The sequence below is a fragment of the Arachis ipaensis genome, chromosome B4 (genome assembly GCF_059453495.1).
Source record: "Arachis ipaensis isolate K30076 ecotype BB chromosome B4, ASM5945349v1, whole genome shotgun sequence".
NCBI lineage: Eukaryota > Viridiplantae > Streptophyta > Magnoliopsida > Fabales > Fabaceae > Arachis > Arachis ipaensis.
The window spans coordinates 47,121,336-47,138,720 of record NC_142439.1 but is presented as its reverse complement, the minus strand read 5'-3'; the positions used below and the strand labels follow the sequence as shown (position 1 = coordinate 47,138,720).

General features: G+C 38.1%; 1 non-coding gene across 1 annotated transcript; it reads right to left on the bottom strand.

Annotated features, from left to right (window-relative positions):
• Positions 1–580: 580 nt before the first annotated feature.
• LOC148567441 (small nucleolar RNA R71) lies at positions 581–689 on the bottom strand. The gene has a single exon (XR_015882253.1). It is a non-coding gene; the product is annotated as a small nucleolar RNA R71 (small nucleolar RNA).
• Between the last annotated feature and the right edge of the window lie 16,696 nt (positions 690–17,385).

Sequence of the window (17,385 nt, the reverse complement as noted above, 5' to 3'; positions counted from 1 at the left end):
AAGCTTCTTTTCTTGGTGTATCGGTGGTTTCTTGTTTATGACTAGGAACAGGAATAAAGAGCCTCTCTTTAATCTTGATCCTGAACCTGAGAGGACTTTAAGGAGGAGCTTACAACAAGTTAAAGCCCAACACTCCGGAAGAAACCTCTCAGAAAATTTTGAACAGGAAGCAGACAACATGGTAGCCAAACCTAATCATGAAGGAGAAGCAAGAAATGTTCTTGGTGCTTACACTAAGCCAACCTTTGACTTCTATGGCAGAAGTATCTCTATAAATGCCATTGGAGTTAACAACTTTGAGCTGAAACCTCAACTGGTGACCTTAGTTCAACAGAACTGCCAGTACCATGGACTTCCACAGGAAGATCCAAACAAATTCTTATCTAACTTCTTGCAGATATGTGATACAGTCAAGACCAATGGAGTGAGTCCTGAGGTCTATAAACTTACGCTCTTTCTTTTTGCTGTAAGAGACAGAGCTAGATTGTGGTTAGATTCTCAACCTAAAGAGAGTCTTGACACATGGGAGAAGGTAGTCAATGCATTCTTGACCAAGTTCTTACCACCTCAAAAGTTGAGCAGTCTTAGGGTGGAAGTTCAAACCTTCAAACAAAAAGTAGGTGAATCCCTCTATGAAGCTTAGGAGAGGTACAAGCAACTTATCAGAAGATGTCCTCCCAACATGATCTCAGACTGGACCACATTAGACATCTTCTATGATGGCCTTTCTAAGATATCCAAGATGTCACTAGAGAACTCTACTGGTGGATCATTCTACTAGAAGAAAATGCCTGAAGAAGCAAGAGAACTCATTGACATGGTTGCAAACAACCAATTTATATACACTTCTGAAAGAAACCCTGTAAGTAATGGGGTACTTCAGAACAAGATCTTGACCCAGCAAGTCAATATTATCTCTCAGCATTTGACTGGAATGCAAGCTGCAGCTGGTAGCACTCAAGAAGCTTCTTCTAAAGTAGAAGCTTATGATCCTGACCAACCCAACGTGGAAGAGGTGAATTACACGGGAGAACCCTATGGAGACACCTACAATCCCTTATGGAGGAATCATCCTAACCTTTCATGGACGGATCAACAGAAGCCTCAGCAATGCTTTAACAAAAATTAAGGTGGAAGGAACCATAATAGGTTCAACAACAAACCACTATTCCCATATTCTCAAGGGAATATGGAGACTCCTAAGTAGAGCTTTTCTGACTTAGTCACTATAGTCTCCAACCTCTTTAAGACCACTCATAGTTTCATTATTGAAACAAGAGCCTCCATCAGAAATTTGGAGGTACAAGTTGGTTAGCTGAGCAAGAGGATCCCTAAGACTTATCCTGACACTCTTCCTAGTAACATTGAAGTGAACCCAAGAGAAGAGTGCAAGGCCATCACCACAGAGGCTGAGGCCAAATCTAAAGAGACTGAGAAGGCATTGAACACCAGTGAGGAAGAACTCACTGGGCATTCAATGCCCAAAATGGCTAAGAGCCTGCCGCTGAACGCCTTCCTCATTGGGCGTTCAACGCCCATTCTGGGACCAGAGCTAGCGCTGAACGCCAGTAAAGAAGCCTTCACTAGGCATTGAACGCCCAAACAGACAGGTAAGCTGGCGTTGAACGCCAGCAATGACACCCCTACTGGGCGTTCAATGCCCAAAAAAGTAAGGAAACTGGCGTTTAACGCCAGTAAAGGCACACATGATGGGCGTTCAACACTCAAAGAGCCACCAGAGCTGGTGTTGAATGCGAGTAATGGCACACCTCCCAATTGTTCCTTACCTACTGAAGTTATCCACATCCAAGAACTAAAGGAAGCCAAGGCTCATGTAGACACCATAGAGGTTCCTTTGCAAGCACTCTTACAGTGCATAAGTTTTGATGAATACTCATCCTCTGATGTGGATGAGGACACTAGGGAAGAGCAAGTTGCTCGGTCCTAGGAGCTCTCATGAAGCTGAATGCCAAGTTATTTGGTACAAAGCCTTTGGAGGAAGAACCTCCGCTGATTACCAAGGAGCTAAATAATTTGGTTCTGCAAAAGCTGCCTCAGAAGCTTCCGGATCCCGGACGATTCCTAATTGCTTGCACCATAGGCACCATGACCTTTGAGAAGGCTCTGTGTAACCTAGGGTCAAGCATAAACCTCATGCCACTCTCTGTAATGGATAAGCTGGGAATCTTTGAGTTATGAGCTACAAACATCTCATTAGAGATGGGAGACAAGTCAATGAAGAAGCCATATGGCTTAGTAAAGGATGTCTTGGTGAAGGTTGAAGACCACTACATCCCTGCAAACTTAATAGTCTTGGATACTGGGGAAGAAGAGGATGACTCTGTCATCCTTGGAAGACCTTTCCTAACCATTGCCAATGCTATCATTGATGTAGCTAAGGGAGAACTGACTCTACTACTAGGGGAAGATCACATCTTATTCAAGATGCCTCATCTCAACTCTCCCTCTGAAAAAAGAGAGATAACTGTGTAACACTTAGTGTTCCAACCACCTCTTTCAGTGCAGAGCTATATTAAGCCCCCAAATATCAATTCTAAGTTTCGTGTTGGGCAGCCATTTACAAGCATTGAGAACAAAGGTACTGGAAAGAAAGTACCAAAAGGCAAGAGGGACAAGAAAGTCCCCACTGAAGGCCTCCCACCTGGCATGAGAGTTGTCTTCACCAAGAAACCAGTCATACCACAAAAAGTGAGTCGTGTCCTGTCTCTAAAGCATGTGGAGCTCATTCATGAGAAGACGGGTAGAAAGTTCACTATAAAGGGCGAAATTCTGAGCTCATACTCACCTCCGTAAGGAGCTAACCGTCAAGTTAATGACGTTAAAGAAGCGCTTGTTAGGAGGCAACCCAACCCTAATTAGTTATTTTTATTTCTTTTAATTTCTTTTTCTTTGAGTTATTTCTTTAGGTTCATGATCATATACAACAGTCAGAACAGAGACAGAAATGTTCAGCAGTAAAAACAGAACACTCTGGATGGAGTGTTGCTAGCATTGAACGCCAGCCAGGGAGCAAGCCTTGGGCATTCAAACGCCAATGCAGAGGGCAAGGAATCTGAATTCCGTAGTCTCTCAGGACCAGTAGGTCCCACACTCTACCTAAACCACTTATTCTCTCTTCTTTTCCATACACTCTTCCCTATAAACCCTAGCGCACCCCTATAAATTCCCCTCATTCTAACCCTTCATACATACACCATTCATACACATAAAATTCCCCTTGGCCGAAATCACTCTCTCCCTCCATCACCATATTTTTTCTTCTTCTTCTACTCCATTCATCTCTTTTCTGTATTTTTGCTCGAGGACAAGCAAAGCTTTTAAGTTTGGTGTGGGAAAAGCGTTGCTTTTTGCTTTTCATTACCACTTGTAGCACCCAAGGTTGGAGAATCCTCTAGAAAGAGGAAAGGATAGGCCATAGCCACCACCTCTAAATCTTGGGAGATGGAGAGATTTATCACTAAAGCCCACCAAGACCACTTCTATGAGTGTCTAGAAATCCGAAGAGAGATCCAGAGAAGAGGTTGGAAAGTCCTAACCAATCCCATCCAAGAGGTTAGGATCTTAATAGTGCAAGAGTTCTATGCTAATGCATGGGTCACAAAAAACCATGACATTAGTCTGAACCCAAATCCTAAGAATTGGAGCACCATGGTCCGAGGAAGAATCTTGGACTTCAGTCCAAAAAGTGTGAGGTTGGCGTTCAACTTGCCTTTGATGTAAGGAGACCCGCATCCTTACACTAGAAGGGTCAGCTTTGATCAAAGACTGGATTAAGTGCTCTCAGACATCTGTGTGGAAGGAGCATAGTGGAAAAGGGATTCTCAAGGCAAGCCTATTCAATTGAGAAGGCCTGACCTGAAGCCCATAGCTAGAGGATGGTTTGAATTCATCCAACGCTTTATCATCCCCACTAGCAACCAGTGCAAAGTGACCATATACCGAGCCATCATGATCCATTGCATCATGCTCAGAGAGGAGGTAGAATTACATGAGGTGATACCTCAAGAATTGTAAAAAGTGGCGAACAAACCCTCCACCAAGGCAAGGTTAGCTTTCCCTCATCTTATATGTCACCTATGCAATTTAGTTGGAATTGTCATAGATGGTGACATTCCTATTAAGGAGGACAAGCCCATTACTATGGAGCACACTAGAGAGCCAACACATGAACCTTAATATGAGCATGTGGAGCCACCTCAACATGAGATCCCTGAGATGCCTTAAGGGATGTATTTTCCTCCTTAAAGCTATTGGGATCGATGGCACACTTCTCTTGGAGAACTAAGCACTAACATGGATTAGTTGAGGATGGAACATCAGGAACATTCCACAAGCCTCCATCAAATAAGAGAAGATCAAAAAGCCATGAGGGAAGAACAAAGAGTTATGAGGGAAGAACAACAAAGACAAGGGCATGACATTGAAGAGATCAAACACTACATTGGATCCTCAAGGAGGAGTACCAGTCGCCACCATTAAGGTGGATTCGTTCTCTTAATCCCCTTTCTATGTTATTTTTTTTGTTTTCTATTATGTTTTACTGTCTGTTCTCTTATTCGTATTGCATGATGATTTTCATTTATGTCTTAAAGTTATAAAATAATCCATATATATCTCACCAAACTTAAAAGAAAATTTTATTTGAAAAGAATTGAGAGATACATGAATTTTGAGTTTTATAATAAGAAAAGTCAATTATTTTGATGTGGTGGCACTACTTTTGTTTTCTGAATGTATGAATGAATAGTGCATATTTGAAATTGGAATTATGAATGTGGCTCTTGAAAGAATGATGAAAAAAGAGAAGTATTATTGGTAATATGAAAAATCCTAAAATTGATTATTGAAGCAAGAAAAAGCAGCAAAAAGAAAAAGAAAAAGCATGTTGCAAAAGAAAAAAAAAAAGATATATGTACATGCATGCAAAAAAAAAATACAAAGCATAAAAAGCCAATAACACTTTAAACCAAAAGTCAAGGGTAAAAGGATCCAAGGCTTTGAGCATCAATGGTTAGGAGGGCCTAAAGGAAACAAAACCCTGGCCTAAGCGGCTCAACCAAGCTGTCCCTAACCATGTGCTTGTGGTGTGAAGGTGTCAAGTGAAAAGCTTGAGACTGAGTAGTTAAAGTCGTGATCCAAAGCAAAAAGAGTGTTCTAGAGAAAGAAGCTTTCTCTTCTCTCTAGAATTAGGATTAGGGTTAGATTAGAATTTCTTAGATCTAGGCTATAATTCTTGTATTCATCTACTTTTCTTTTCAATTCCTTGTTGTTACATCTTGTTCTTTCATTCTCTTATTGTGATCTCCTTTAATTTGCATACCTTGTTGTAGATGCACTCTTGTTCCTTTTATTTTCTTTCAATACAATTTGAGGTAATTCATGTTAATTGTTCTTTCTTTGATTGTTGTTGTTAATTCTTTGCAATTAGTAGTTGTTAGATTTTATTCTTGTTGTCAATTTACTATGCTTTCCTTTTATGCCTTCCAAGTGTTTGACAAAATGCTTGGAAGGATGTTAGAGTAGAATGTTATGTTCTTGGCTTGGGAAGGTAACTTAGGAATTCTTGAGTTACTAATGTCCAAGAGATTGATAGTTGGTAGCCATTGACTCTAGCTCTCATTAATTCAATTAGTGAATAGCTAGGACTTATGGACTTGGATTGATATAGCTCATTTAACTTTCCTTTACTTGTTAGAGGATGATTTAATGGGATTGATCCTTGCAATTATCATGTTGTGGTTAGTGATAAGGATAGAGATCTTTGACCACCAAACCTTGCCAAAATCTTTTTATCATTTGAATTTCATTGCCATTTACTTTTCTTGTTTCTTACTCAAAACCCCAAAATATACATGTCCAAAACCAATAACAAGAACACTTCCCTGAAATTCCTTTGAGAGACGACCTGAGGTTTAAATACTTCGGTGATTAGTTTTATTAGGGGTTTGTACTTGTGACAATCAAATTTTTGTATGAAAGCATTATTGTTGGTTTAGAAACTATACTTAGAACGAGATCTTATTTGTGAAATTATTTACCATCAATAAATCGTTCATCAAAATGACCCCGTTGCCAGGAAATTGCAATGGTGTTATGTTATTGGTTATTGTATATATGTGAATATTGTGAATAGCTTGATTTTTGGATTGCTTGTTAGTTTTGCTAGTCTTTGCTTGCTAGCTTTTGTTTCTTATTTTCTCTTTTTCATCATGAATTCTCACTTTGATTATGAGTTTGGTTCTACCTATGTTGTAGGAAATGGAAGCTTCAAGGAGGATGTGTATCATGGATAGGATACTCAAAGGTGGGAGAAGCCATATGTATATGATCTATCCTCTTAGCAACAACCCCCACCGATGGACTATAAATAAGAGCCATTCCATGATGCATAGCAATCCAATGTCTATGGTAAATCTCCTTGTGATTTTCAAGAACCACCACCATATGCCTACCAGCCATATCTTCAACATAGCCATCTACCATACTCACAAGCCTCTTTTCACCAAACACCTCCATATGACTCTAGTCCATATCCACCATACCAACCACCTTTTGAACCATATGAGGTATATATGGAACCACCATTCCAATATCAATACTCCCAAGAACCACCTCAATATACACTACCACATCCTTATCATAATGAACTACCTTCCTACCATGAACCCTCTCTCCAAAATAATGAACCCTCCTATCCACCCTAAGCCCCAATGGATGATTCTCTCACTTTGTTACTTCAAGGGCAAAGGAAAATGCAAAGGGAGACACTATAATTTGTGGCTACCTTGACCGACGTAGTAAGCCGACTAGCCTCCTAATGCTTGAAGACTTAAAGCACTCCCAAGGTCGCATGTGGAGATTCAATTGAAGAGTAAAGCATGAAGAAGAGATTGGAAACTCCGGTGGAGCTAACCGTCAAGTTAATGACGTTAAAGAAGTGCTTGTTGGGAGGCAACCCAACCCTAATTAGTTATTTTTATTTCTTTTAATTTCTTTTTCTTTAAGTTATTTCTTTAGGTTCATGATCATATACAGTAGTCAGAACAGAGACAGAAATGTTCAGCAGTGAACATAGAACACTCTGGATGGAGTGTTGCTAGCATTGAACGCCAGCCAGAGAGCAGGCCTTGGGCATTCAAACGCCAATGCAGAGGGCAAGGAATCTGAATTCCCTAGTCTCTTAGGACCAGTGGGTCCCACACTCTACCTAAACCACTTAATCTCTCTTCTTTTCCATACACTCTTCCCTATAAACCCTAGCCCACCCCTATAAATTCTCCCCATTCTAACCCTTCATACACATAAAATCCCCCTTGGCCAAAATCACTCTCTCCCTCCATCACCATATTTTTTCTTCTTCTTCTACTCCATTCTTCTATTTTCTGTATTTTTGCACGAGGACAATCAAAGCTTTTAAGTTTGGTGTGGAAAAAGCGTTGCTTTTTGCTTTTTATTACCACTTATGGCACCCAAGATTGGAGAATCCTCTAGAAAGAGGAAAAGATAGGCCATAGCCACCACCTCCAAATCTTGGGAGATGGAGAGATTCATCACTAAAGCCCACCAAGACCACTTCTATGAAGTAGTGGTAGAGAAGAAGGTGATCCCTGAGGTCCCTTTCAGGCTTAAGAAGAATGAGTGCCTGGAAATCCGAAGAGAGATCCAGAGAAGAGGTTGGGAAGTCCTAACCAATCCCATCCAAGAGGTAGGTATCTTAATAGTGTAAGAGTTCTATGCTAATGCATGGGTCACGAAAAACCATGACATTAGTGTGAACCCAAATCCTAAGAATTGGAGCACCATGGTCCGAGGAAGAATCTTGGACTTCAGTCCAGAAAGTGTGAGGTTGGCGTTCAACTTGCCTTTGATGTAAGGAGACCCGCATCCTTACACTAGAAGGGTCAGCTTTGATCAAAGACTGGATTAAGTGCTCTCAGACATCTTGTGGAAGGAGCACAGTGGAAAAGGGATTCTCAAGGCAAGCCTATTCAACTGAGAAGGCCTGACCTCAAGCCCATAGCTAGAGGATGGTTTGAATTCATCCAACGCTCTATCATCCTTACTAGCAACCAGTCCAAAGTGACCATATACCGAGCCATCATGATCCATTGCATCATGCTCAGAGAGGAGGTGGAATTACATGAGGTGATACCTCAAGAATTGTACAAAGTGGCGGACAAACCCTCCACCAAGGCAACGTTAGCTTTCCCTCATCTTATATGTCACCTATGCAATTCAGTTGGAATTGTCATAGAAGGTGACATTCCTATTAAGGAGGACAAGCCCATTACTATGGAGCACACTAGAGAGCCGGCACATGAACCATAATATAAGCATGTGGAGCCGCCTCAACATGAGATCCCAGAGATGCCTTAAGGGATGTATTTTCCTCCTTAAAGCTATTGGGATCGATGGCACACTTCTTTTGGAGAACTAAGCACTAACATGGATTAGTTGAGGATGGAACATCAGGAACATTCCACCAGCCTCCATCAAATAAGAGAAGATCAAAAAGCCATGAGGGAAGAACAAAGAGTTATGAGGGAAGAACAACAAAGACAAGGGCGTGACATTGAAGAGATCAAACACTACATTGGATCCTCAAGGAGGAGTACCATTCACCACCATTAAGGTGGATTCATTTTCTTAATCCACTCTTTATGTTATTTTTTTTTCTATTATGTTTTGCTGTCTGTTCTCTTGTTCATATTGCATGATGATTTGCATTTATGTCTTAAAGTTATAAAATAATCCATATATATCTCACCAAACTTAAAACAAAATTTTATTTGAAAAGAATTGAGAGATACATGAACTTCGAGTTTTATAATAAGAATAGTCAATTATTTTGATGTGGTGGCACTACTTTTGTTTTCTGAATGTATGAATGAACAGTGCATATTTGAAATTGGAATCATGAATGTGGCTCTTGAAAGAATGATGAAAAAAGAGAAGTATTATTGGTAATATGAAAAATCCTAAAATTGATTCTTGAAGCAAGAAAAAGCAGCAAAAAGAAAAAGAAAAAGCATGTTGCAAAAGAAAAAAAAAGATATATGTACATGCATGCGAAAAAAAAAATTCAAAGCATAAAAAGCCAATAACACTTTAAACCAAAAGTCAAGGGTAAAAGGATCCAAGGCTTTGATCATCAATGGTTAGGAGGGCCTAAAGGAAACAAAACCCTGGCCTAAGCGGCTCAACCAAGCTGTCCCTAACCATGTGCTTGTGGTGTGAAGGTGTCAAGTGAAAAGTTTGAGACTGAGTAGTTAAAGTCGTGATCCAAAGTAAAAAGAGTGTTCTAGAGAAAGAAGCTTTCTCTTCTCTCTAGAATTAGGATTAGGGTTAGATTAGAATTTCTTAGATCTAGGCTTTAATTCTTGTATTCATCTACTTTTCTTTTCAATTCCTTGTTGTTACATCTTGTTCTTTCATTCTCTTGTTGTGATCTCCTTTAATTTGCATACCTTGTTGTAGATGCACTCTTGTTCCTTTTATTTTCTTTCAATACAATTTGAGGTAATTCATGTTAATTGTTCTTTCTTTGATTGTTGTTGTTAATTCTTTGCAATTAGTAGTTGTTAGATTTTATTCTTGTTGTCAATTTACTATGCTTTCCTTTTATGCCTTCCAAATGTTTGACAAAATGCTTGGAAGGATGTTAGAGTAGAATGTTATGTTCTTGGCTTGGGAAGGTAACTTAGGAATTCTTGAGTTACTAATGTCCAAGTGATTGATAGTTGGTAGTCATTGACTCTAGCTCTCATTAATTCAATTAGTGAATAGCTAGGACTTATGGACTTGGATTGATATAGATCATTTGACTTTCCTTTACTTGTTAGAGGATGATTTAATGGGATTGATCCTTGCAATTATCATGTTGTGGTTAGTGATAAGGATAGAGATCCTTGACCACCAAACCTTGCCAAAATCTTTTTATCATTTGAATTTCATTGCCATTTACTTTTCTTGTTTCTTACTCAAAACCCCAAAATATACATGTCCATAACCAATAACAAGAACACTTCCCTGAAATTCCTTTGAGAGACGACCCGAGGTTTAAATACTTCGGTGATTAGTTTTATTAGGGGTTTGTACTTGTGACAATCAAATTTTTGTATGAAAGGATTATTGTTGGTTTAGAAACTATACTTGGAACGAGATCTTATTTGTGAAATTCTTTACCATCAATAAATCGTTCATCAAAATGACCCCGTTGCCAGGGAATTACAATGGTGTTATGTTATTGGTTATTGTATATATGTGAATATTGTGAATAGCTTGATTTTTGGATTGCTTGTTAGTTTTGCTAGTCTTTGTTTGCTAGCTTTTGTTTCTTATTTTCTCTTTTTCATCATGAATTCTCACTTTGATTATGAGTTTGGTTCTACCTATGTTGTTGGAATTGGAAGCTTCAAGGAGGATGTGTATCAAGGATAGGATACTCAAAGGTGGGAGGAGCCATATGTATATGATCAATCCTCTTAGCAACAACCCCCACCGATGGACTATAAACACGAGCCATTCCATGATGCATAGCAATCCAATGGCTATGGTAAATCTCCTTGTGATTTTCAAGAACCACCACCATATGCCTACCAGCCATATCTTCAACATAGCCATCTACCATACTCACAAGCCTCTTTTCACCAAACACCTCCATATGACTCTAGTCCATATCCACCATACCAACCACCTTTTGAACCATATGAGGTATATATGGAACCACCATTCCAATATCAATACTCCCAAGAACCACCTCAATATACACTACCACATCCTTATCATAATGAACTACCTTCCTACCATGAACCCTCTCTCCAAAATAATGAACCCTCCTATCCACCCCAAGCCCCAATGGATGATTCTCTCACTTTGTTACTTCAAGGGCAAAGGGAAATGCAAAGGGAGACACTATAATTTGTGGCTACCTTGACCGACGTAGTAAGCCGACTAGCCTCCCAATGCTTGAAGACTTAAAGCACTCCCATGGTCGCATGTGGAGATTCAATTGAAGTGCATAGCATGAAGAAGAGATTGGAAACTTCTGTGGAAAATGAAGGGTGTTGCTTTGTTTTAGAACAATTGGAAGAGCCTATGATCATTGAAGAAAAGGAAGAAGTGATTGAAGACCTAGGAGATGCGGAACCTCCATGGAAAGATAAAATCATGAAAAGTTCCTCCAAGAAGATTGAATTTGATGTTGAAGAGGAGAGTATAAAACCTCCACAACAATTCTTGAATGAAGACTTGGAAGGAATGAAGCAAGGATTGAGTTCTGTTGGAGATGAAGATCATGCATCAAACCTCCTTGGTGGCGAATCCTTTGAGTTGGAAGAACCTTCTCCCGATGAGATAGAGAGCAATGCGGAGGTAGATTTCTCTCATCCTCCCATTTATGACTTGAGTGATGGAGAAGAGTTAGATGAAATTGATGAACAAAGGATTAAAAATGAAGAAGTTTTTGAAGAGGTGGCAGTGGTCAAGGAAGAACACAAGGGAGTAGAAATACCATTCCCCAAGCCGTCACCATCCATTCATTCATTCAAGTGGGTAAATTTCTTATACTTAAACTTTATTGTTCCCCTTGAATATGGTTTGCTTGAAACGGATGGTCAACTTAGACATCTTTGTGGCTTTAAGAGCAAAAGGGAGATGGTTAGTGGTTGGCATTGTAAATCAAGGTTCATTATGGTGACATGTTCAAATCTTAATAGCAAGGGTTGGTGTAGAACTAGATTGCATGAGTCTAGGGTGATGTTTGGTCGCTTCATTGAGAATTTATCTTGTCTACCACCCGAGTGGAATAATGATAATCAATTTGAATATGGGTGTAGAAACAAGATATGGGATTCAGGAATACATGAGGATCAATTTTGGGAGCCCTTAACTTGTGAAGAATTCCATCAACGCTTGATGATATTGATTTTGAAGAATGGAGCTTATTGGAGATTCAAGCATTGGTGGATGTTCAAGGATGGTCTCAAGCATAAGCCACCTTGAGAGGAGCTCCCTATAAGTCCAACTTAAGGACAATTAATAAAAGTGCTAGGTGGGAGACACCCCACCTTGGTAACATCTTTTCATTTTTCTCTTTTGTAAATATTGGTAACACTTAGTTTGGTTCCATGTTTACTTTAGTTTGTTGAGTTTATTTGGTAGTGTAGCATGTTGAATAAGCTTTTAAGGTGTTTTGGAAGCTGTTTAGAGGTTTGGAATGCTTGGTTTACTGCAAAAACATGGAAAAATTTTGAAAAAAAGAGCACCAACCCACGCGTACACGTACCCCAAGCTTTTCGGCCAATCCAAGCGCACACGTCACCCACGCGTACGCGTGGATACAAGATTTCACACTCCATACATTTTACCCGAGAGTTGTGCGAGTTTTGGGTTGGCACTGTGCATTTCGCGCAAGTCCACCCACGCGTACGCGACACTCACGCGTACACATCGCACCTCTTAATAACACACTACGCGTACGCGCGACATACGCGTACGCGTCGATGTCATTTCACCCATCCACGCTTACGCGTCGATCGACGCATACGCGTGGATCACCCTATTCTATACACCTTCTTTTCTTCTCCTCTCTTTATTTCTTTCCTTCTTCTCTCTTCTCTTCCTTTCTTTCCGCCCTTCAATCATCATCCAACACTACCAAACACCATCTATAACCATTTCTTTTAGTTAGTTGTTTAATTAGTTAAATTTTCATTTTGTTTTCTGTTTCTCTTTATAGGTGTTGGATTATTAATCTTGTTTACTGTGTATTGCTGCTGATTACTAACAGGATGTTATCTTAACATCATTATTGTTAATTTTCATTGTTGGATTCTTTGATTGAGGTTATAAATTTTTACTTGGCTTTGAGCTCTTCATTCTTAATTTTGTAAATACCAAGTGCATGGGAATTTCCCTCGTGCTTTTTAAATCTGTTTGAATTGCATGATTTGGCCACTATGTGATTTGAATCCTTTTCTTTGATTAGGCAATTTCTTGATATTGGATGTTGTGCGTTTATCTTAATGCATTGTGTTTCTCGATCATATGCATCCATATGAATTTTGGCTTGAATGCTTTCACGCCTCTTTATCACTTGTTTGTTGTTTTAACCTACGAGTTTAAAAGTACTTCAAGTACACTAGAATGAGTGAAGTGCATTCTTCTTTTGTGTAAATTGTGATAAAGGTCTTTATGCTAGTGTGCGTGTGTTCTTTACCACGTGCAATTTAGGACCCACACACCTATTTTTTGTTAATGTCACACTAATTCACTCACCTCATTCTAGTGATCATTACCTCATTCCAACAATGACCGGTCGGCATTTTTGGGCGACAAGTTTCTAATCTCAACACTTTTACATTTCATTTTTAGGTCTTTTTAGGATTTTTTTTGTTGCATACACATATATAATAAACTTAGTCAAAATAATGAAATCCTCCAAGAAAAACATTCTTAATAGGGCATTTATGATCGAATTTTTATGTGGTCTAGAATTTCACAATAAATTCTCGTTGCAAGTATAGTTTCTAAACCAACAAAGAATCCTTTTATACAAAAATTTGGTTATCACAAGAAACAAACCCCTAAAAATAATAACCGAAGTATTCAAACCTTGGGTCTTCTCTCAAAGGAATTGTAGGAAATTGTTCTTGTTATTTGTTATGAGTTGTATATTTTTGGGGTTTTGGATTAAGAAACAAGAAAAGTAAATTGCAAAGGAAACAAACTAACAACAATAAAAGCTCTTGGCAAGGAATGAGAATTGGAAGTCCTATCCTTATTATCGTCCTCAATAGTGATGAGAATTGTTCATTGCTCCCACTTAGTTAACCTCTAACCATGGAGGAAAGTCAAGTGGATGAATCAATTTGATTCCTCAAGTCCTAGTTAACTCCTAAGGAAAGACTAACTTTAGGGGAATTCAAATCAATTAGCAACTTTCAATTATCAATCAACAAAGGAGTTTGATAACTCAAGTGTCACCAATTACTCAACCAAAGCTAAGAGGAAAAAAGTCTAATCTAGAATCCAACCAAGTATTTTATCAAACACTTGGTAGGTACAAAATAAAAGCATAGAAAATTAATAAGAGAATATTAAATCTAAACAACCAATTGCAAGCATCAATAACACGAATTGAAGAAAGCAACAATAACCATAGAAAGCACAAATTGCATTAATATGAAACTAAACGTAACAAGAGATCATAAACATAAAAATGGTGGAAAAGGGAAATTAACAAGAGAAGAAGATAAACTTTGTAATAGAATAAATAAAAGTAGAAGAAAACTAAATTAAAGGAACATTGAACCTGGATTTGAGAAGAAACAAACCTAAAAACCTAAGAACCTAGAGAGAGGAGAAAGCCTCTCTCTCTAGAACTACATCTAATACCTAAAATTATGAAAAGTGAATGAATGAGAAGTGTACGACTGATTCTGCTCCACTTCCAGCCTCTAATCTGTGTTTACGTACAGCACGTGGCCCCGTCACGCGTACGTGTCATTTGTCTGCCACTCTATCTACGTGTACGCATCACCTAACATCAAGGCAACTATAGAAAATTGTATATTATTTCGAATTCTCGGATGTTAGCTTTCCAATGCAACTGGAACCGCCTCATTTGGACGTCTGTAGCTTAAGTTATGATCGATTTCGTACGGAGAGGTCAGGCTTGACAGCTCAGCAATTCCTTCAATTTCTTGTATTCCTTCCACTTTTTCATGCTTCCTTTCCATCCTCTAAGTTATTCATGCCCTATAAACCCTGAAAACACTCAGTAAACATATCACGGCATCGAATGATAATAAGAGATGATTAAAAATAGTGAAATTGAGGCCAAAGAAGCATGTTTTCAATCATAGCATCAATTTGTGAAGGAAAATGTAAAACATGCGAATTCTATGAATAACTATGAGTTTAGTGGATAGAATCCACTAAATTAAGCACAAGATAAATTGTAAAATAGTGGTTTATCAGGCATCGACATCCCAATTGATTTAAGTAAAAACTTTTCATAGAACTTGCTTGAATTATATATACATTGTGGAACATGTTTTGAGCTAAGAATACAAGCTTGTGAGATTTGAGCCCAATTGCGTGGTTACATCTTATAACCACTTATTTTCCTTCTTGTGTGCATTATTCTCTTTCTATGATTGTAATCTTTGATTTGTTTGATTCTCTATGTCCATTGTTTTGTGTATTCATGCATTTATATGATTGAGACCATCATTTTATTGAGCTCACTTACCCAAATAACCTTACCTTTTATCAACCTTTGTTAGCCAACTTTGAGCCTACGATTAACCCACTTTGTTCTTTAATTTATCACATTACAAGACTTAAAGCAAAAAATAATAAATGTCCTTAATTTGGATCTTTGATTAGCTTAGGCTAGTGAGTGTGAGTATCATTCAAGTGTGGGGAACTTGGGACATTGGTTGGGATAAAATGGTGTTTTGTATCTCTATCGGGAAATCAGGGAATTGGGTACAAGCTCACGTATTAATTATATGTAAACCATATGCATTGATACGTTTTTATACACTTTATTGTGAAAAACAAAAGAAAAAGAAAAAAAATGATAAAGAAAAAGAAAAAAAATATATATATGAATAAAAAGAAAAAAATAATTGAAAGAAAAGAAAAAAAAAGAAAAGAAAGAAATAAAAAGGGGATAAAATGCACCAAAGTAAAGCTCAATAAAGACCAATGCATATGTATTGTGAAGTGAAAAAAAAAATGCATAAGTATGCGAAAAGTGAAGAATGAGTAGTTAGGTTAGTGCTTAAATTGTATAGGTTTTCATAGGTTAGGTGGGAAGCTTAAGTTGATCAAAGATTCAAATTTCAAGTCCACTTGACCATATACAATCCTACCTTGACCCTAGCCCCATTACAACCTTATGAAAAGACCTCGTGATATATGTATGCATGCATGAAATAATTGTTGATTGTTAGATGAAAAACAAATCTTGGAAAGCATGATTAGGGGGGAATTGAGTGAATCAACCCTAAACACTGAGCGACTAGAGTGTAAACACATCCTGTGAGGGTTTGAATGCTCAATTACATGTCTCCACCTAGAATCATCACTTTTCTTGCAAGTTTGTAAAAATATTTAATAACTCAATTCAATTGTGGATTTGATTTGATTGCTATCACTTTAGCCTTTAAGCGTATATATATTCTCTTGGAAATTGATTTGTTTTGACCGAATAATTGCATTCATATAGATAGTTGCGTTTAGGTAGGATGCAATTAGGTAGTTGTTACATTGAATAAATATTGACACCCTTTGTTCTCTCTTGATTTTAGCATGAGGACATGCTAGGTTTAACTGTGGGGAGGTTGACAAACCCCATTTTTAGGGTTTATCTTGTGTTTGAATTAGGTGGTTTTATCACCTTTTACGTGTATTTATTCGAGGAAATAGCATGGTTTCGTGAGTGTCTCCTAATTAGTGCTTAACTGTGAAAACATGCTTTTTATGCCTTTAATTAGCTAAATTTTATTCACTTTTGATTCCACTAGATGCCTTGATGTGTTTGTTAGTGAATTCAGATTAGAAAGGCTATGAATGGATCAAAGGGATGAAGAGAAAAAGCATGCAAATGGAGAACTCGTGAAGAAACAAGGATTTGGGATGCTGAGATCGACGCGCACGCGTACATGGCGCGTACGCGTGGATAGCAAAGTGTCAAGCGACGTACGCGTCGATGCTCGCACATGATCCACTTAAAGTGAATCCGCTGGGGGCAATTTCTGGGCTTCCTAGGCCCAGATCCAACTCAATTATGAAGCTATTAAACCCAAGGAATGAAAGGGGATCAACTATCTAGTTAGTCATAGTTTAGTTTTGTTAATGCTTTAGTTAGTTTCTAGAGAGAGAAGCTCTCTCTTCTCTCTAGAATTAGGATTAGGGTTAGATTATAATTTCTTAGATCTAGGCTTTAATTCTTGTATTCATCTACTTTCTTTTTCAATTCCTTGTTGTTATATCTTGTTCTTTCATTCTCTTGTTGTCATCTCCTTTAATTTGCATACCTTGTTGTAGATGCACTCTTGTTCCTTTTATTTTCTTTTAATGCAATTTGAGGTAATTCATGTTAATTATTCTTTCTTTGATTGTTGTTTTTAATTCTTTGCAATTAGTAGTTGTTAGATTTTATTCTTGTTGTCAATTTACTATGCTTTCCTTTTATGCCTTCCAAGTGTTTGACAAAATGCTTGGAAGGATGTTAGAGTAGAATGTTATGTTCTTGGCTTGGGAAGGTAACTTAGGAATTCTTGAGTTACTAATGTCCGAGTGATTGATAGTTGGAAGCCATTGACTCTAGCTCTCATGAATTCAATTAGT